Below are 23,450 nucleotides of genomic sequence, written 5' to 3'. Positions count from 1 at the left end.
AACATTACTATAATAGTGTTACAGTTTGCTGTTGTCCATTAAAGCTACATGAGCAAAATAACATCAGAAAGAAAACCTCTGAAATAGAAAAAGTAGGTAACAGTAATGATAAACACAGCACATACAGTGTAGAATAAAACCCAAAACATTCAATTGAAGTGCTTCTATATGACCATAGCATTCTATATTTCTCATCTCTCAGGTTGAAAATAGAGTTTAAACATCAATTCCCCAAGCTGCAGCATGTTTTCCAGCTCACGCAAAACCAATAAAACTTCAAGTCCAAAATCAGCTTCTATTATATCAGTCCAAAACTAGGGCTTTCTCAATTATATCTCTGCCATCTTCCTTTTTTTTTTTTTTTTTTTCATTTGCTGTCTAAAGTATACTAGTAGTAACTCCACTATACTCAGCAGACATGCAGTGGTGAATTTAGTAGAACACATGTGAAAAATACAATTTCATGAAATATATGATCTTTAAAAGAAATAAAGTAATATACTGATTTCACTCCTATTGCTATATATCTAGGAGAAATTAATTTCCACTGAAGATGCTGAACAGTCATGCCAACTTGTGTAAAACCTAATTATCTAAACTCCTATATATATTTTACTGGAAATACACTGGGTATTCCCTTAAGGGCCAAATTAAGGTATGGTCACACTGCACTCAGAAATTGTGGGACAGGTTCATAAGCTGTTAAATTTGGAACATAAGAAGCATGCTTCCATTTTTCTGAATGTCTTATGCAGTTTCACAACTGGGGTATTGTGAAGTTAATTAGAAGGATATAAGATAAAGACTCACAGTTTACACGAGCACAATTTGCTGACCACAATGTCCAAACTGAGGAGAGAATAGGACGTAACTTTTACCATACTTAGAGTAAATAGTCTCATGCAAACGAAGGGAAAACACAAGACACTTTTTTGTTTGTTACATTTACTTCTGAAACCCTGATTGATCACAAGACCCAAAAGGAATGAATCATACTGTGATTGGATCACTCATTTTTAAGGTCAGGAGTAAATCAGAGACTTTGTTGTAGCTGCAGTGTTATCAAACCCACTATTATATTTATACATACAGACATAATGCCTTTTAAGAGAATTTTCTAGCAGTGCAGAAACATGACTGTGCAAAATCTTTTTCATTTATTCATGCAGAAGTTGGGGTTTAGAGAATTTTTTTAATGTTGCAATATTATAGCAAATTAGAAAGAAGGCCAAAATAAAAACTAGTTAAAAGATTGTACAACTGTCTTGCAGCTCAGAACAGCCGTTACCTGTTGGTTATTGTAAAGGGAAATCTCTTGGTTTAATGATCATTGCATCAGTTTCAGAAGAATATTAGATGAATGAGTCAGAAGACGTAATCGTAAATACCTTCAACCAAATGAAAAAAAGTATCATTACTGATGATGATATTGATAGATGATCTATAAACTTTGACTTGAAAATCAGACTAATTTTCTGTCCACAAACAAGGCACCGGAGAAATCACTCAAAACTACTGAAACATTTCAAAGCTACTAAGTTCTTAATGTTTGAAAGTTCTACGTTCATGTGTAAAAGACTGGGTTTGCTACCAGTAAACAGGATGAACTCATCTCAACAAAGACACTGCAAATCAAACTGAAGTTTGTTATGAAAACTCCATCTTTTTGAGGTTTTAAAACTGAAAATACCTCAATACATTTCAAGTTTCATGTTAAGCAAACATAATTAAGTTCATTCAGGTAGTGCAACTTCAAAGTTAGGATGGCTGTGCATTTTTAGAGATACATGTTTAGCTAAAGCAACGAACACTGGATTTTGTTCCTCACTGCCTAATAATCACCAACAGTATTAACCATTGATATATTTACAAAGGAAATCAGGGCATTATACATATGAACATGTATGTTAAAATCGGGGCTCAAACTTGTTATAAGCCCATGCAAATGATCCCAATCAACGGGGTTGAATCCAGATGCAGACATTTGTCTCCAGATCCCACACTGAAGGAATGAACAATACTGAAAGCTTTTCCTCTACATTCTCCTGAATGATAACTGAACCCTTTTCCTTTTAAGTTCCCGATCTTGTGACAGACGGAAAGAACTGGAAGGCAAGCACTGTAGTTCTGTGCCCTGCATGGACTCTAATTAGAGGAAACATACAAAACATAAACCAGATAACAATAGGAATCCAGTCTGAAATGGTTTTTGCATATTGCTCATAGCCCATTTGTACACTTATTTTTCGAATTAAGTATTTGCAGTAGAAATATTTAACCAGCTTTGTGTACATGGTTATTAATCATTTTTATCACTGTTAACATTTCACCAAAATTTTATCTATGTGCTTGTCAGCCAAACGTTCTGTTCTCTGACCCTGTAGCTCTAATTATTTGATAACATTTTCCAATTCATTACAGGTAAAATTCACTACTGCTAGTAGGACATAATATCTACAGACCCTTGAGGAAACTGAGTCACTTTATCACATTGTTACAGACACAGATCAAAATTCAACCTTCTGTTACACCAAGGTGAACTCTTGAGTAGAATGTTAATTGCCTAGGTGGTGAATGGTCTCTGCTTCCACATCAATGTAAGCTTCATTCCAAAAGCACAGCACCAAAGTGTAAATGCAGCATTTCTTGCCACATCTGTTACAGATACAAAACATTCTGGGTTTAGTTTGCAAAGACAGGGAAACTTTTGAAGTAAATGATGTTATTTCAGAAAGATCACAAATTTCCTGTTAATGATTTTCCTTGTGCTGAGTAATGGGAAAAGTACTCAGAACTTTTTACTTCCTACTACACATCTCTGTTTTTTAACTCATAAAAATATCTAAGACCTCTTGGAACTTGCTGCATACTTCTTCTCATACATAATCTTGTGTGCAGATAGTAAAAAACCAAACCATTATACAACACCTATGCCAAGTTTTTGCCACTGAGATAGCTCAATCAAAACTGTACAAAATCAGACAGAAAGTTTGGAAGTCAGGTTGCACCACAAACATACTGTAGAATATTAGATAATCATAATACCTATTTGCATAGAATTAGCATTACTAAAATTCACATTTAGATTTTTCCCCAGAAGATCAACCTCATTAGCGGTTTTATGGATTAACAGTGATCTAAGTATGAAAGTACACTGTAACTCTGCAGGGTCTGCCATAGCCAGAGTATACAAAGATTAACTGAATTTGGGTACAAATAGCAGAAAAAAACCCCAACAGTACAGTGTAATTGTATATTTTCATTTATTCCGGTTCTGTTACAGTGCTTTCAGAATATGTGAAAAGCTTCCAGGAGAAAACTGAGAAAGACATCTAGCACTTACTTCAGATCAGTTGTGCTCCTCATATACTAATGACAATATGGTATCCACCTCTAGCTAGAATGATCCTCCTGACATAACATAGCATCATGAAGAGACAGTAGCCAGTGTCTTAAATACAGAATTGTTCAGTTAACATGAGACTGCACCTGAACCTAATTAGCCCTACCTCTCCGTACAGCTTATGATCTCAGGCACAGCACTGCCCTAACGCACCTGTGCTCCAGAAACAGCTTTGTTCCTGCGGGCCAGGGATCTCTTGCATCTTATTCTCTTGTGGTTAGGTAGATGAGCCCATAGGCTCAAACACATTTAAGGCATTTGTTTTTCAAAGTAGGATTGGACAACGGCTGCAGACTACTGGAATTTGTATTAAGAGACAAAGTTAGTTTTTAAAGACACTATTAAAAATTCACATTAAACATGATGTATGCATGCTGTTCAAAATGCCATATGTAGAACTACAGAATAATTCTGATTAGAAAGATCTCTGCAGATCACTGAGTCCAACACCCTCCCTCTCCCCCAAATGAAAGTAGGGTCAGCTTCGAAGTCAAATTTCTCTATGGTTATATACTAGCATAACGTTTTCCAGAACCTTCAGAATAATTTTTTGGTCTCAGAAAACAACATAAAACTGTTGAGCTGATCAAATGTAACTTGCATTCTAGAACTATTAGCAGTCAGGACACATAATACCACCTCTATCACATTGTAGACTATGTGGCTGTGCTGTCATGTGGGCTGCTGGACAATTAAGGGCTCAGATGCAACGGAACCAGCAGAAGTTTCTAAGGAGTGTGTTATCTGAACAGACTCAGCTCATCCCCATCATGCAAGAAGTGTGGTTAAGACTCTGGAGGAACTGGTATCATCTTTCACCTGAGTTATCTGAGGCATGTCCTGCCACCCTAATGGATGACATTTTTAGTATGCAGTTAGATCAGGAAGCTCAGCAATCTCTAGGCTCAAGGATGAACACCTAGGGTTAGAATCAGCTCCTGCCATTCCTTCCTTCTTAGCCCCAGTGTCACAGAATGGAGCAGAACAGACCTTTCTGAGACACTGCAGGATGAGTAAACTTCTACTCTGGAAAACAAACTTTTGCTAATATAAAGTTATCCTCCAGAGCCTCTATTTTGGGAACCTTTTGGGATACAAAATAATTGTGAAATCATTCCCTTTTCCCTTTTATGGACTTTTATAGAGGAATTGAATCTATTAGGATCTATCCAGAAGGATTATGACTTTGTCTTGGGACTTTAAAGTGGGATTTTGTTTCATTTGCTACTATTTTCTATCTTACTTGATAGCTGCATTATCCATGTTTCCTGAGTGCTACATTTTCATCCTGTAGGGAAAAAAAAACAAAACACTTCTGTAGAGATCTGAGCTAGTGTCTCTTGAGTACAGCATTTAATGCAACTAAGTTTAACTAAATACATTTTCCCTTTATTTTCTTCTACTTCCACAACAGTTAGAAAATTGTGAAGATTCTTTTAAATAACACTCTTCACTAAGTTATGTCCAAACACCATGTAACCACGTGGCTAAATAAGCAAAATATGCTCTGCTCATATTGAAACAGATTATTTATATTTACCACAAAAAAAAAAGAAGGCAATAGCCTGCAAATACAGGCATATAACATCAGTTAACATGAATACCATGTGCACAACTATTTAGTAGCAATGTTAACAGACCAAAAGTCTGTCTATAAAGTGAAAGTAAATGACATACAGAAAGTTTCACACAGGCATACATTCCAGATTAAAATTTCATTATGTGAACACATTGGACAACCAGTGGGTCAGGCTGTGCAATCACGTGAGCATAGTTTCTTACGAGACTAGACTAATACAGGAAAAAGAAATGTAAGTAGTCAGTTCATGAAGATGACCATTGGGTTCTGATTATTTCTAAGACTCTCTCCTACCTCTTCTTTAAATTCAAACATGAATCTCAAAGACAAAAATGTATTCTGACTCCACAAATTATTTCTAGTCCTGAAAGTAAATATATAAATATGTAAGTATGACACAAGATAATCCAGGGTAGATAATGACAGTCGTAGCTAGCTCTGCCACAATTTTGTCTTGATTTACCCAGCATGTGAATAATCACTACAGATATGTAAAGGGAAAAAGCTCAGCAGTAATTAAAGTTTCAGAAGCAGCTTAAAAATGTGATTTTAGTTTGTGAAGATTTGGGTGAGGGTTGCCATGCCATCCTCTATTACATAGAGTCATTCTGCTATGCATTTTAACTGAACATTGGTCAAGTTTATTTTAATTTGTTATACAGAACTCTCTTTGCTTCTCCCAAAGTCTCAAAATCAACCATTGAGTTCTAAACATTTCTACTAAATAATTTCTTTTCCAAGAAACAGTAATTGCCTACCTCCCCATAATTTAAAATTAAACTTACTTGCATTTGCAACAAGAGTACTTGTTGGTTTATATGTGGAATACATTTTATAGGCACTTTACTGTGTATCACTTCAAAGGTGATTTTTCCTGTAAAATTGAAAAAGGTGTTAAAAAAAAGGCCTGCATGATGATCTTTTCCCTTTATTTGCTGTTCTATTAATATATTTGCAATGGACATTCAATCGCAATTTTATTATTTGTACTGTATGGTTTTTTACATTCTTTCAACTTTTTAATTAAAGCGAGGATAACTTTAATAGTAAACTGTAGTATCCAGCTGTAGGATTACACTTTAGTTATTATTAAAGCTCAAAAGAGAGGTAATCGTTTATATCAACTAATTTTTCCTTACAGCTGTGGAGATCCTTCAGTGTGCAAATTGAACTACTAGGATTAGAATGAATTTTCATTTCAATTAAATTTACCTTTAAACATCTCTTTGCAATATTAAGGATCAAGTATGATTTGCTTTCCTTTATTTCACAATAAAAGCTTAGGAAACTATGACCACTCTTGCTAGTTCATCCTATATGTCAAAAGAGGATTTCTGGCACATGTTCTGCTACAAGACTGGGATTCTGTTCAATAGTGGAACTGCAAGATACCACATAAACATTGTAGCACAATGTCTTAGAATGGTTAATCATTCACATTACGGAAACCTCAGGTCCTATTCTGTGTTGATTAACTCCCGGGGCAGGGAAATCTTTTGGATAAATGATGGGAAAATGAGACAGCCCCACTCTGTCCTATTATTCATAAGGCACAGACAGGGCTAAATATTCTCTAGTGCTTAGGATTTGGCAAAATGAGGGTTGGTATCCAGGAAATACTGAGCAGTGACATGCAAGGCTTTTATAAATTTTGCATTTATCATACAGTCTGATAAAATGGATGTACAATTAACAATATCAAATAAGCACTGTGTTTTTATTTGCAAATAGATGTATTTTAGGGCTGAATTTACACATCATTCCTTATGCCATAGAGACTGAACTGTTGAAACAAGCAAAATTAGTGGGTTTCTCAGAGATTAAATGCACTATCTCTCTGCTGATTTAAATGCCCTGTAGACGGCAGTGTAAATAAAAGATACCAAAGTATAAATGATTTATCTTCAGGATGAAATGTAACTCCATCAGTATGGACCCTAACGTAGACAAATTTACATTCTACAAATAGAGATCAACTCCACATGTACAGTCTTATTCCCTGTTATGATGATCATCCTACTCATCTCCTAGTTCAGCGTCTCACCACACAGAGGGTTCAGAGAAACCCAAAGAGCAAAAACACTCTTTACTGAGAAACTTGCAGTAAAGATGGGAAGAACAGTTATGAAGCAATCTAGGAAATTTCCTTGCTTTCATAATATCTGCAACTTTTCCTTTTGGGATATCCATTCCTATTTTTCTCCAGAAGCAAAGACTGAGCTTCACTGCAGATGAGACATTAGCCTGGGAAATTAACAGCTGCTCTACCACTGTGAAAACACAGGAAAACATTCAGGAAATAAACTTTAAGTTCTCTTTCTTGGACAGACATCTCTGGTCTAAGGTACCAGGATAACCACAGCCACACTCAATGATTTTGACAAAAAAGTATCATATCAAGCTGCAGGCCGAGCCTTTCTTTTGTTAAGAGCAGCACTTAGCAGAGGAAAACTGTGGTATTTTGTATCAACTCATTCACACAGAAAAGCTTGGTACATTTTTACACTCTGATTTAATTAATTCAAGTGAATAGTACTGTAAGATAGTGTTAGTTTTCCTGCCCAGTTTAAAAGCGGTCCCCACACCCAGCCAGTATTTTTCATTCCAAAGGAAGTTTAAACTTAAATTACATATACCTAGGGTTTTCTTCTTGCTTTATTATGCTGTTTTCCATGACATAATTACATTATGGCATTGAAAGCAGTTCAGTTTTGCACAGGTATTTCCATTTTTATTAACCAAAGTAACAATGGGTATATATCACTTACAATTAGTCCCCCTAAGTGTTTAACTAAATACTTCAGAAATTTTGGAAATTAAACCAGTAACAAACAACTATTATTTACTGACATGTTTTAATAAGGTTAGAGCCTTCTGTGTTTTATCTTCTGAAATTATTTCACTCTAGCCACTTTGACTGGTCTAAAATTCTTGACTAAGACACACAGCCTTATTGTCACTCTGAGGGGTGGCTCTTCATCTTATGATTAATGGGCAGCTCCATTCATTGGGTAATCTAAAAACGCAGAAACTTTGCAAGCAAATTAATGGCTTCCAGAAATCTCAGTCAAATTGCACGAATACAGATTTAGCAGGAATGAAGTTATACTGTAAACAAAATGGCACAAAAGTTAGAACAAGTTTAACAAATTTATTCACCATCTGTACTAGGAAATTAATTTCAAAATATTTCAGCGATATTAGTTTTCTACAGATTGCACTCTTGAAACTGACCTTCTGACAAACACCTGAAATCTATTTTCTCTGCTGGTACAGAAATCACTATTATTCCACCATAACTGTTTTTCAAACTTTTTTTTAAAATACTGGTTGCAAGCAACTGCTATAACTAAAGGCCACAAATATTACTCTCCCATATGACAGATAGATTTGGATACATAGGAACATACAGCCAGCAAACTGTAAAAATCAGTAACAAAACCCAAGAAATCCCATTAAACAAATTCTTACAAGAATTAAGCACTTTACAGTAAAAGTTCCTAAACTGTTTCTATTGTTACACCACTTACGGACTGATTAGTTCATGAAGCCCCAAATGACAGAAAGAACACAACCAAATTAAATGTGTGTCAGGGTCACAATTTCACTTGTATTTGCTATAATCCAGTAAAGTTTCATAATCCTCATTGTAGAAAGAACTGATCAAGGAGAATATTTTCCAAAGTTCTAATTTTACTTAACCATCTTTTACTTATGTGCATGCAGCCTCCTCAGCAAATCACAACAAATTTTGTGTCTGTTTTTTTAAATATCTCTATTTAATATCATAAATACTGTCAGCAAAAAAAGGAATTGAAATTATGTAGCAAGAAGAAAATAGTCCCTGTCCTATATTTGAAAGATTAAAATTGAATTGCAAAAAAAAAAATGGCTTAATATTCATAGATGTTTACGTTACTGCAACAAAAAACCCCCCAGTTTATAAAATCTACCCCATGAGCCAAATGCAATTTGTATTGATTTTAATTTCATAAAGTTGTTACCTTTTTATGATGATATATAAGTGGGTGAGTTAAGTATTTTAATATATCTATCTGTAAATATCTATCCAGACTACTGGCTATAGGAAAGACAACAAAGCAGCTTTTTATGTTTTACAGTAATAAAATACACCAGAAATGTCATCTTTTGAGTTATTTCTTAGTCACTACAGTTTCAGCTATTGTTAGTGTTCAGCTAGAAAGGGCTCTGTGTACAGCCCAATATAAGCACACTTTACAATGAGCAAATATAACAATGCAGTCCACATACACTCTTCTATTTATAATGCTTATTAGAAAGCTTTTAGAATGCATACACCACCAATAGTCAAATACCAATAAAGTATTTGTTACTTCTGAAGTTTTCAACATACCTACATGCTCTACGATACTGCATGGTGGGCTGATCATATTTTCCCTGGCCTGCTGTGCTTTTTCATCTTAGTATACAGCTGCCACATCAAGAGCCAAACACAAGACATTTCATGCAAGGTTGGGCCTTAAGAATATGTTAAAAACTTGTCCTGTAAACAAAAATTACATGCTTCTGATCACTTGCATGAGATTGATCAGTGGAAAAAGGACAGCCAAGGCACAGAATCACATTTAAACATTTACTGGAGTTTTTTGTCATTGTTTTAAAGGTATAGCCACCAAGAGCTGGACTGAGGTATTTCAATGTGAAATAGCAACAAAAAGTCTTCACTGGAAATGCGTATGGTTTTATCTGCCCAAGTAAACTCAGCTTCTTGAGAAATACCATCCTATAGCCTACTTTATCAATTGACAGACAAGGAAAAATCTATCAAAACTTCCTTTTAGGATGCATTGATTATTTTATATGGAAAATAGTTCCTCCAATTCCCCGGTCAAGCACCTCCAAATCATAGAATCTCCTTATTACCCTTTTTAAAAATAGGTGTGATATTCCCTTTTCACAGGGGACTGTCACTGGGGACTTTGCCTGACTGCCATGATTTTTCAAATATGATGGAGGTGTCTTAGGAACTACATCTGCCAATTGCCTCAGGACCCTTGGATGCATTTTTTCAGGTCACATGGATTGGTGTAGGTTCAGGTTCCTCAAGTGGTCTCGAACCTGATCTTCTCCTACAATGGGAGGGATTTGGTTCACCCAGTCTCTGCCTTGAGGTTCAGGGACTTAAGAGATGTGGGAAGAGCAATTGCCAGTGAAAACCTAGGCAAAAAATTTGCTGTCTTATTCACTGGGGGTGGGGGTAGGGTGTGCGTGTGCGCGTAAGAAACCCTTCTTACGGTTCTTCAAATTCCTTGCCTAATTGCAAATTCTACTTGTGCCTTAGCTTTCCTGATCCCATCCCTACACACGCTGGCAAAATCCTGATACTCTTCCCAGGATACATATTCCTGCTTCCACTACCTGTGCATTTCCTTCTTATGCTTTAGTTTAACCAGGAGGTCCTTACTCAGCCATGCTGGTCTCCTGCCTTCCCTGCCTGATTTCTTACACATGGGAATCAAGAGCTCTTATCCTCTAAGAAAAATGGCTTTAAATAGCTGCCAACTGTCTTTAAAACAGCTGCTTCCCTATCCCTGATGGTAGTTTCCCCAGGGGGTCCCAACACAATCTTGAGTTTTAAAAAAACAAAACAAAACAGCCTGTGCAGTCAAGAATCCAGATGCAGCCAGACAGCGTCATCTTTAAGAGTTCTGCTAAACTACAGCTAAAGCCAAAGTGCTTTGGTTCATTACTTTCCAATTTAATAGACCATGCTGAAGCACGTAAGCCATTCCATAAATTGAAGCTGATAGGTGCATGTGCCCAGATCTGGTAACGCTTATTCTCACGCTCACATTAAAGCACAGAAATAGTCACAGTGAAGGGAAAGTGTGACTGAAGTCCTAATCTAAGGCTTAACCAGCACTTGCCATGCACATAAACTGTGTTTTACTGTGGATTTACTGTGTTCCCTTTTCATTTACCTTTCAGTACACTGAACTGCCTGAAGTTTTTTCTTGTATAGTACTCCTTGGTTATATCTTTCCTTCTACTCAACATATGTAGGAATATGTTAGGGAGTTATGACCAGTTCAATATCCATGAAATTCCAGAGAATGCAAGAGCCTGACGATGAAGGTATTCTATTTCTACACAGCTGATAACTTTCAGTTTAATGCAACTAACTGGATTACATTTATTCATTACCTTTAAGCAGATTGAAATTAAAAAGTTTATCAATGTGGAACATACATAAAGTTAAAACAACAGGTAACCAACTTCAAGTCTGTTTATATCTCAGAGATCAAGTTTTTTTAAAGGTATTAACATAATCAAGAATTAATGATTTTGTGAAGATAGCAAGATAGCTGTTAAAGTTCAGACAAAGTTAAAAAACTCAAAACAAAATCACCAGAAACCCTCAATACTAACATCACTGTATCACACAGGTTCTGTTGCTTAGTCTTTTAAAGCTTCAAGAAATCAAGCAAATTTTAGTTATTTATAAGAACGCTGCAAACCTGCTATACATAAGGAATTTACTTTCACTGTTTTAAAACAGCTACAAGAAGAAATGTGAGGGTTTTGTCTTTTACTTATTGAATTATTTTTACTATATAGATCTTTAAAAGATGGAAATATGACGAATTGACCTCAATTATTGAGCCTTTAATCTTTTTATTTAACTGATCTTCAAGCCTTTTGGATAGATAAGCATTTTCAACTTGTGCCTGGTTTTTCCAAGGGCAGCTATTTTGATTCCCAGGTTTGTTTTGAACACTTTATTAGGAATCATTATTATTTATTGTATTCCTGCACCAATGGCTATCACACTTAGATAAAAGACCTCATAAATGACATACACTTAAATACAAACCTAAAAATTTATCAGAAGATTGATACACAAAAAGCAGTCCTGAATGTGGTAAATACAATGTTACATTTATTGCTGAGGGACCAAATTAAAAGGTAAGATACCTCTACAATATAGCATGCCTTTGCTACCAATGTAAAAATATATTTATAAATAAAAAGGATAATTTAATAATAGTTGTCTTTGGTACTAAGAAACAAATTAACATTTATCATATGACAGAGGGTACAGTTCAACTTGTAGCCAGCCCAGCAGACAGCTTTACTACATGTAAGTACAACATGGGACTCTGATCCTACAGAGATTTATGCCTTGCCTGCATATACTCACAGTCTTGTATCATTAACACCATTAAAAGTTAAGATAGGTGTTTAGTCGACAAAGCACCAGACTCAGACCAGCAGAACTACTTACATTAAATGTTTTCTGACAAGAGTATTATTTTTAATTGAGATTGAAATAATTGACTTAAGTGGAGGCTTTTTGTTTTCATTACTTGCAAATCTGATTCTGCTTGATAAAAAAAAGGGTTGAGCGGGAAGATTCAGTCTGATCTTTCTCAGAGTTCATAATAAATCAGCATCCCTTGGCAATCAGTTACCTGAGTCAAGTTAGTATTCTCCAAGTCAGCTGTGCTTTCTAGCCTTTCATAACATAAAATTAAACCAATATAAATTATTGATTAATGCCAAGAATATATATGGCCAGCTCCATCATTTAATAAAGAAAAAAAAATATCGATTTGGTTCAGCGTCCATAAATGTAAAAAAGTTTATGCTTCAGTATTCTCCCAGGAATTTCTGTTTAACCCTCTAGTGTATATTGTAGTCAGCATTTTTGATTGAAGTTCTATGATAGTTTGTGTGTTAAACAGAAATGTCATTACTCAAGAAGATGAAAACTCATAAAGCATAATGCAATTCTGTGCTGTCACAAAAGGGGCAATAACCAATAGTGCGAATTCAGGCAAATGACTTGCTGCTAAAATATAATTTCCTTAAAGCGAAACACATCACAGAAAAGAAATTCCCTTATAAAACATGCGATAATTCAGAATTCAAAAGGACTGATGGTATTAGACAAGTTGTACAGATAATGACACAAAACACTGGCAATCAGAGCTTAACCTTACAAAGATCATAATATTGCTATAATGCTCAGAAGTCTGGCATTGGAAGGAGCTGAATTACATTCTTTCCACAGTGTAGAGTAATATTTCACACAAATATAGATTTCAGCACATAAAATGAAAAGTCACACCCACAAGAGGCAATGCGATATTAACACTGCTGTACACAATAACCTCAATAATTACTGAATAAACTACAAGCAAGTTTTGCTCGTGATTTTCAGTCTATAAATATGATTTTACCCTAAATTCAGAGATGGATTTGTTGATTAAGGAAAACAATTGATCCAGCTTTTGTGATTCTGTTCCACTGTTATCAACCTGAGCAAAACCTGTTAACAAACATTGTAATTATATTCCCATCTGAGGTAGCACCATCTATGTATGGAACTGCATCAGTCCCTGCATCTTCAATAAAGAGAAATATGTTCATGTACTGGGTCTGGCTGGGATGGGGTTAACAGCAGTCCACATGCTGCTCTGCTTTAGACTAGTGAGCAGTACAGTGTTGGTAACATGTCAGTGCTTTAGCTATTGCTGAACAGTGCTAGCATGGTCTCCAGGCTTTCTCTGTTTCTCACTCTGCCCCCACAGTGAGCAGGGTAGGTGCAGACAAGAGGTTGGGAGGGAACGCAGCCAGGCCCCAAATTCACACAAGGGATGTTCCACGCCATATAACATCATGCTCAGCAATAAAAAATGTGTGTGTGGTCTTTCCAAAGTAGCTGTGGGTTAGTGAGTGGCTGGTGGGTGCTTACTTGCTGACCAGAGTCAGTCCACTACAGTTTAAAATTTAGACTTTTCAGATGAAAGTCCAGTTATATCACTCTGTGAAGAACAAGCATTAAAGGATCTCTGAAAATAAAGGGATTAAGACTGTTTTATTACCTACTTTACAGATACATGATAATTACAGGTCTGTGATTCAGATATTTGTAGAAGTTAAAACCAGGACTGAAAGTATATCTGAAATCTAATGGGGAAAAAACATCCATGAAAGGACTTAACGAAAGACTTGAAACACTTGAAAATGAACACATGAAAATTAAAATAAGCCAAATAATTCCAGGATATTCATTGACTCACTGTTAAAAATCTTTAAATGCAATCAGTATTTACATATATGCAGTTATGTAAGTAATATACAATATCAGTTTCAAACTATACATTTCAAAATCATTAGTCACATAAAGCCACTCCATAATGAAATGTGATTGAGAAGAGCCTTTATCCCACACAAAGTCCAGACGACTCTGGGAAGCATCAATATATATAACTCCTATTCTAGCATGCAAAGTAATTTCACTAACATTTGCCTCGTTTACTCGGCAAGTTATAGAAAGTATTTGTGAGAACCGATAAACTCTTTCTTTGATTATAGTGGCAATCAATACTTTGTTTTGAACACAGGCACACAAGTTAAATCCCAAGATTAAAAATGTATCTCCCTAGTGTATCTGTATGAGAAATAGCTTTTTTCCAGCCCTTTTCTAAAGTGCTGTCCCAGTAAGAGCAAAGCAAGAAAGAATATTTCTTAATAAAGGATACCTGAAAACATTCTCAAGACTGTTCCCAAACCCAGATACCACGACTCTGACAGGCAGTCTAAAAGTTTGCCTAACCCAGTATATTTGCCAATATTCTCCAGAAAAAGTGCTTCACTTCCTTACAGTTGCCTCCTCATTAAAGATCCCCTCATGGGAACTCACACTAGTATCTTTATTCAAGCTGAGATCAGTTTTTGCATCTTTTTCAGACTATCTTGAATTTCTGCCAACACAGCAATATCTAGCCAACTAATTTAATATTACTGATTAATGCAAAAAGCCTATAGCTCTAAATGCTTTTCATGTATCTAGTGTTAACGCTTGACAGGAATACCAGAAGCAGTAGAGCTAGTATAAAAAGGTAATGTATATGGGTAGATATTTTCAGGTTCTCTCATGAGTAATTGATCTTTTAGATCAGCTATTTAGCTAGTTTTCTCTCAGAAAGTGACAGATTTTAACCACACCCAGTTAGGTTTTCCTCCAGTTTAAAATGGATGTTGTAAAACTGAAGAAGGTCCAGCAGATGGGTACCATGGCGATAAGGGGACTAAAGCACATAATCTCTGAGCAGAGGTAGAGGGAACAGGCTTGCACAGTCTGGCAAACAAGAGTCTAAGAGGCAACCTAACTGTAGCCTACAATTACTTGAAGAGTAGTTGCAAGATGACAGAGCCAAACTCTTCTCAGCAGCATAAGACAATAAACTTCAGTTTGGTAGGTTCAGTCTAGACACTAAAAAAAAAAGCTGTTCACCAGGGGTGTAGTGCATCACAGAGATTATATGAATTCCATCTTTGGAGGTTTTCAAGACTTTGCTAAACAAATCCACGACTGACCTGAGTTAGCGCTGGCATTAGTGCCAGTTTGAGTTGAAGATTAGACTTGATTACCTCCAGAGGTTCGTTCCACTGAGTCAATTCTTTTATGACTGGATGATAACATCCAAGAACTGGATTCATCCAGACACACTAACACATCCATTCTGAAACTGAAAAGGACTTGCAGTAGATGCCTCTTCTAAAAAGGCCCAGTTTTTAAGAATGGGGAAGCAATTTTAATAGATACTTGATCTATTAAGAACCAGAAGAGTATTTTAAACCACTGCAAGTGAGTACAGATTGAATTATACTCCCTGAAGTGCAATAGGGAATACAATCTAATCTCACTAGGTCAATAGCAGATTGTGCTAGTAAATCTAGTTTTTTACTCCACTCTTACCATTCTCCATTGATTATTTTCATCATTTTATCCATGTAAATATGCTAGGTCACCTAGAAAACCTGATTACTGTACTTAAAATTATCTAATGAAAAACAGACTAGGTATTTATGCTTGCAGAGAAAGCAAGCCATCAATTTTCATAGAAACTTTAGAAAGTCTGTCCTGTTAAAGGTTGTCAAGAAAACTACCTAAATAAACCAGATGCATTAATTTGTACCTCTGAATGAAACATCTTTGGAGGATTATTTTTTCTCCTTTGAGTTTGCGAGATAGTAGGAGAGCATTCTGAACTTTGCTTTGGTTTCAAAATATCTAAGTGATGTCACTCCTGCAGTAATTGCTGGAATACATGCCCTGGTAACCTGAACGCTGAGGAGGAAGTCACTGAGATCAGTAGAGGACTGAGGGCTCTTGAAGATTCCTGCTCCCTAATTATTTCACTGAAGGTGACTTCCTTATGGATATAGAACAGGAAAGGGCAAAAAGAGAATTATAGTGAGTCATGTGGTTTGAGAGGTGCTAACATTCATTTCCTTCATCAAACCTAAGTACCATAAAAAAGCTCCTGGTAATCACTGCAAAATCAAATTTTTGTTCTAGTAAATTCTTATGCTTATCGTTACTTTTTTCAGCCAGGAAGGCTTTGCCACCATTCTTCTGTATCTTCATCCTGTTAAACCACTTTAAAATGGCAGGCAGTAGAGTCTCTAAAGCCATGAAGCAACTGAGAACTGCTAGGTCCTCACGAATCCAAAGAATGGACTGGATGGATAGTTGTCAGATTAGTTAAATACAACCTAGTGAAGCCTATGTCTTTTTTCATCTCTTTCTTCTTTATGTCCATGATACAGGATAATCTGAGGAATGTAAAGCCTAATATGCTTACTACTGAAGACCAAGTGGAGAAACTTCTCATTCATTACACATAGTCTCTGTGGGATTATTGGTATCAAAGCAGAATATGGATTTATGCATTTTCTCCAGGATTGATAAAATGCAAAACATTGAATTTATTCTCAAATTGGATTAAGTCAGAAGTCTGTTTTCTGATCTTCTATCTACCATTCATAGCTACCAAATCCTTATTATACACTTACCCACCAGTTTCAATTTAAAAAAAAAAATTATAAAAAAAGATAAAATAGTTAAGACTGAAATTATGATAGCAAAATGAATTCTCAAACAACCCATGGCAAAATTTAGCAAAATTAGTAGTTAGGTACTTGGCTAAAAGTCATATTAAAAATAGGTATATTTTTAAAATCTAATGACATGTTTATACATTACCTGTTAAAAATAATTAGCAACTGAAACAATGGCCATATGTGGTCATTAGGATAATGATATTAAATGGGTATGCAAATATCCTCACAAAGAAACCTGAGTATCTGTGAGGAAAGCAAGGTAATTGCAACATACAGAACAAACTGAACTGCACCATTAAGAATTCAAACCAGAAATATTTCAAATAAGAAAATAGGAATAATTCTGGTTTTGTAAATTTTGGAATAGAATAGGTTTATTAAGAAAAGTATTGTCACAGAAATAGAAATGTTAGCTTTTAACATCTAATCAATATATCAGACCCCCCGCAGACAGTATAACCAATGTAACATATGCAGCAGCAATTGTGAAACCTGGTATTTACAGAGAGCAGAAACTAATGTACTTGATCCTTCCCCTCTTTTGAAACATATTTACTAGTTACCAGTCCCCCTTTCCTGGACTTGTAACCCTGTTGTTGTAAATGCTAGCTGGCAATATGCTGACTTATGTCAGCATTGAAATTTGGCACCATGCTTCATTAGCTAGCCAACAAAGCAATTCAGGATTGCTATTGAATCATATACCATTCTTAGTATTCTCCTTTTCTCATTTTTATTTCACTGTATGATTTTTTTTTTTTTTTTATCCACCATCCTATTTCTCAGGAGAGAGAAAAACGCTTTGTGTCCTATTTTTAAAACTATCCCCAGCAGCAATATCAACACTAGTATTTTTACAGACTGTCTTCTCCCATCCACAAATTCTAATAATACCCCATAGAAACTAATTTAAATTTTACACTTAATGTAATATCTTAATGTACAGTATTACCAAAAAGAGAGAATTATTCTATTTTTATATATTTCATTATTTTCAGTTCACTTTTTTTATGTAGGTTTTCCTTCATGCTCAATAGTATTTTCTGTTCTATTCAATATACTATCTTACCACATATATTTCCCATCAGCAACTGAATTGGTCAGGAATTGACCAGAGCTAGGCAGCAGTACAGTACTGTCTTTCAAAATTATAGATTTACTTCCAATGAAGCCAATAGGAGCTTGTCTTCAACATAATATTCATATTGCCATATTAAACATCATTCAATCTTTAACATAGTTACTCAAAAGCACTCAAAAGAGTTGATATCAGAAAAAGGAGATTTTTAAAGGATTAAATAACTGAAGAGATTACTAGAAAGTTAGTATTTATTGTTATTGGAAGGTAAGATTTATCTTTTCTAGTCTACTTTAAGATTTTAATTGTCGGAAGTACAGTAATAAAATATTGAAAAACTGTGTCATCTTTCTCTCAAATTGGGTCACTGAGAAATATCCAGACTCAGAATGCTCACATACATTGAAATAAACATAAATGAGAACAAAGCTGAGTCAAATGTGTAGTTTAATACAGCAACACTTACTGAAAACCACTAAATAACTGTAACTGTACTTTAATGATAGGTGGAAGTTGCTACCGGGGGTGCAAACTGTCTTGTCCAGATCACAAGTTTGTTAACAGGAAAGGAGACCTATTTCCTCCTTGCTCCATGACGAACAAGATCATATTATTCTTGACAGATGAAGTGAGAGCCTACCCAGCAAAATGAACTCCCAGAAATCAGTACTAATATGGCTTGTATTTCATGTTTAGGGCCACTGTTCTTCTGAGAACACACATCATAAAAAAATGCTGACTATGCCTTTCGAATGGGAAAGAAAGCCTTCATGTATAGGCTCCTTAGGGAACATAAATATTTACAGATCAATTTGCTACAATGCTTCTTAGTAAGTTTATCATCTTCATCAAGCCATGCTAAAATCTTGGTATTTTGCATGTCCAAGAAGTTATCTGAAGGACTGCAACACTGCTCCTCAAAAAGGCACTTCAGAAGGTCAAAAAATAGCAGTTGTCTTTATGTCAGTAGTCCCTTTTAGGAATATTTTTATCAACAACAGCAATAACACAACTAAATTATTTATGAGCTGCCAATGCAAATATTGCTGACTTCCAAATTTACAAAAGTTTAGCATGCATACATATTGTTTCACAAAACTTGTTTTTCTCACATTCCTTCCTTTAAGTATATTTGGATTTTAATGAAATAAACGGAGAGTAAAGGTAGAAGTAAAACATTCATCACATGCTTCCATCAATGAAAACAAACCGGTAGGTCTCCAACTCATGTCAGTCTTTGAGTACTATCGTTTATTTTGAACGCAACCACTAAAATAACTGAGCATGGGCAATTTGACTTTTAAAATTTGATTTGGACTCAAGTTTGGTTCACCGCCCCTATATTACGATCTCAAAGGTACAGAAAAAAAAGTGGTTTTGGCAAAACAGAGAGAGAAAAGATAATTCTAATTGAAGAAAATCTAGTCAGAATGGAATAAACAAAAAATACCCAAACCATTAAGAAATACTGCGTAAGTTTCTTGTTTAAAAAAAAAAGAAAGAAAATCTGAAGAAAAAATCCCAAAAACAAGCCATTGAAAAATGCCTGGTAAAAATTACATCACACATCTGCAGAAGTTGAATCTGAAGCACCAAAAAAGCAATATTATCTGGCCAGAGACAAAGGAGGGTCAGAAAGGGATATCAAGTCTCCAAAATCACAGTCTATTAAGCTAATAGGCCACACTTCTTTCCATACATATATACAAAATCACGTCCAACCTGTACCAAAGACAGGGTAGTGCTTTTTTTCATCTCTGACACAACACACAAAACATTTAGCTGTTAACATTTAGTTAAGAAAGAATGGTATACCGCCAATGTGTTTCTACTGAAGTAACTTACGTTGTATTACAGTAAGAGGTGAACACCTAAGAATTCCGAACAGCATTCTTAGGAGTCAGTAGAATAGATGTATTAACACCAAAACATTAAAGTTCAGGGGGAAATCTTAAATTGCTATCTAGGAAATATTACTTTACCTCAGAATGAATTCTACTGATACCATGAATTAATTTTAGTACGGTTAAAAGTTACAAAAAATATTGCAAGAATTGATGACACAGCAAGGCAAATATATATGTATGTACATCACTTTCTTTTTTTATTTTTAAATGTCTATAATATTTCATCCATCACAACCATAAATCATTTCGTCAGCATTGCAACATAAAATATCCCTTGCTTCTGTCCAATAGTTTAAATGAAAATCAAAAGGAAATCTTTATCAGTTACACCCATTAATTTCAAGAAAGTATTATATATCATTATATTTCAAATGTCCAAAGAGACAATAACATTAAAAGTCCAGAAACACATCTTAAGGAAGGAAATCTATGCTTTCTGGATTACTTTCATTTGATCCAGGTGTGAAGGGAGAGTCAAGAAACAACAAAAACTTGCACCCCATCATTAGGGGTTTTTTTAAGATGCAAAAACATTTCTCTGAGATGAGAAATGTATTTCCACTTCTATGAAAGTTTCTGTATATGCCTCAGAAAACTTTGTTAACATATCCATTATAGAAAGTATCATCTCCATTCCACAAATAAGGTCTTAAAACAGATCCGTTTATTTGAAACTGTTCACGTATTTGGAACTAACTCTACAAGAGACGGTCCATTTAAAACAAGAACAAAACAACAAACAGACCATGTTGCTAACTTAAATTTATGTTATACAGATAGAAGGGTACCAAAACATTTTAAAGACACTACAGAAGTGGGTGAATCCTTAATAGTTACAACATGATTTTCACAAAGCTGTGGTTTTGATATTCACCATTTATTCTCCTTCAAGAGTTTCCAACAGACTAAGCAGGCATGTATTCTTCTTTCAATGGTTTCCTAACTCTTGATTTAGCCTAGCGGACAAGGTTTGGGCAAACACCTTGGCATGGACACACGTGCATGAGTACCTTGTCAGAGTTACTGTGTTTGGGCCGCACAACACAGACAAAAACCTAACTGATAGTGTCACTGAGCCAATCCTGAATTTTTTTAAACATAACATTTTCACTACAAATTGTGAATGTCTGATATGCCAAACAATGATCCCTGAAATAACTGAAATAACAAAACATGTAATGATAACAGACAACAACAGCAGCTATAACAACATACATCCCAAAAATGCTTGCACTTTCTTTTTTTTAAAAAAGTCAACATTCTTTATTCTAAGTCAGGCTCTTTTAATTTGATGTGTAGGAATGGAATTTTAATGAATAGGATTTTATACATCAGGAATTAAAAAAAGACATTATTCCTTTAAAAGCAATTAATTTGTAATTACATCTTATTAAATAGTAATATATTTTAAATAATAAGAAGTGCAAATACACAGATGGTAAACAGCAGGAACTCCTAAATAACATAGACCACAGCTTAAAATGCTTGCAAAATCCTTTCTTCAACATACAGTTTCTTCAAGAATAGTTCACACAAAAGAATTGCAAATTGTGTATGCCTTAGTGCTTTTAAACTGCAATATTTCCATGCACCAGCTGTTTTCATAAGCATTTGTAAAGACATTCAACATGTTAACACGTTTGAACATCATGAGTTTCCTGGCACAGGTCTTTCATAGGGAATCAAGCTGCTAAAAATAGCATGGTAGTATTTAAATTAAAACTCCTTCACAAACTGAAAAAGTGTGAGAAACATTTCACTAATATCAATGATATTCTTAATAATGAGAAAATGTCACAGCAACATAATTCAGCAGGTCATTCAGATCCGTTCATATAAAGCTATGCAAACATTTGATTATTGCAATGAGTGAATTGAATTCAGTGGCATTACACATAACATCAGAATTCTATATACACACTATATGCAAGGCATTATTAGACTAGAGATCGCTACTCTGCTTCTTCCTCCTCCTTCCCTCTCATTAATGCAGTAAATCCAATATGAGTTATCACTACTATCTCTGTCTCCTGAGCAATTAACTTATGTCATCATTCTACAGTCTCTAGTTCTAATCCACACTTAATGAAAAGAAAGTGTTAGAACTCACATGTACATCTGAGTAAATACATCAACACATAGCACACTCTCAATTGTGATACTTGTGTGACAGTTTAGATATATATATTAAAAAATCTAAATAGGTTAATGCAACAGAAAAAACTGTCACAATCACACAAAGACAGCTAATGGCTTCACTTCAAAAACAACTTGGGAACTCCAATCTCGTATTAATATAATTTTATGAATTATAAATAAAATATTTATAATACTAGAAATTAAAATAAATTGAATTTCCAAGCTGGTGTCTCAGTTTAATTTTTTATTGGCCTTTGCTTTTAAGCTATTTTATGACATTTTCTTTCCATAGTGCAACTAGGATATGCATATACTTAAACTGTATTCCCATCTTGATATATTTGGTTTTTTGCTGGTGCAGAAATGACAAGATTTATCCCATAGGTTATGAGTAAAAACATGTATTTGTATTGGTTTTAAATGGGTGTCTTCTGAATCTCTAGTACTGATATTGTTGCCTTTACTAAAATTGGGGTTTGGAAAGCTAATTCCGCAGGTCTTTTTTTTTTTTTTTTTTTTTCTTTGTTAATGGATTAAAGCCAGCTTAGGGCAACATGTGATCCAGTTGGTCTTTCTCCAAGGAACATTCATGGTGCAAAAAGTGAAAATTAAACCTGAAGGCTTGAGTACAAGGTGTGAAATGCAAAGCTCCCCTTGTGTTTTCTCATCATCTTCAACTTCCTTGTTAAAAATTTATCAAACCTACCAGTTATGAATATCAAGCACTATCAAAATGCATGAGATTAAAACATCAAGGTTCATAACTTTAAGAAAGTGTCAGCCCAAGAAACTGGATTTCTTTTTCCTGAATAACATGTGAATTTTCCATTATGCTACACTATTTTTTATCTGAGAGGAATACAAAACAGATGTTCAAGATGTACAGCCCCATACAGGAACTTGTATCACAAAATAGCCCACAGAGGCTTCTATAACAAAAAACTGGGCTTCTTTTTTACTTATTTCCTACACTAATTGTGTAGCTTTTAGCAACCTGTAGCTGTTACCTTTTCTCCCAGGCTGAAGGCTTTTTCCTTGAGACCCTACTTAAAAGCCATTTTTAATTCACATACCCTACTGCTAGTCTCATTACAAGTAAAGGAATGGCCTCAGCGACATACAGACACAGTTCTAACTTAAAGCTTGCATGTAAGAGAAAACTGCTAATGTAAATTTTTTAAAATATATTTATATATATACATACTGAGATACACATTATATACATCTAATGTGTACCTATTATATATTTGTATATATACATTTAATTTTATTTTTTTAAGAAACAATTCTAAAAGTATTTAGGCATTGCTTCATACAGTATTATGACACATCTAATTTTAATCTCAGTTTCAAAAGTGACAAACTTAGTTTCCCTTGAAAACACTTACATAGGAACCAGTACATCCAGATTACATGCTGGAAGTAAAAATTTCAAATCTAGCCAGT

General features: G+C 34.8%; 1 protein-coding gene across 29 annotated transcripts in view; it reads right to left on the bottom strand.

Moving 5' to 3' along the window:
- The window catches only part of RBFOX1 (RNA binding fox-1 homolog 1), a 907,584-nt gene that overhangs the window by 511,232 nt on the left and 372,902 nt on the right, over positions 1–23,450 (bottom strand). For 3 of the 29 annotated variants that reach the window (XM_054843143.1, XM_054843149.1, XM_054843151.1), the window contains one exon: positions 4,647–4,691. The exons of the other annotated variants lie outside the window; for them this stretch is intronic. The gene's annotated coding sequence lies outside the window, so the exon portion shown is untranslated. The remainder of the gene's footprint in view (positions 1–4,646; positions 4,692–23,450) is intronic. 29 annotated transcript variants of the gene reach the window in all.

Source organism: Grus americana, chromosome 15, assembly GCF_028858705.1.
Source record: "Grus americana isolate bGruAme1 chromosome 15, bGruAme1.mat, whole genome shotgun sequence".
Lineage (NCBI taxonomy): Eukaryota > Metazoa > Chordata > Aves > Gruiformes > Gruidae > Grus > Grus americana.
Note: the sequence above shows the minus strand (reverse complement) of the source record. Positions and strands in the feature narration are given on the sequence as shown.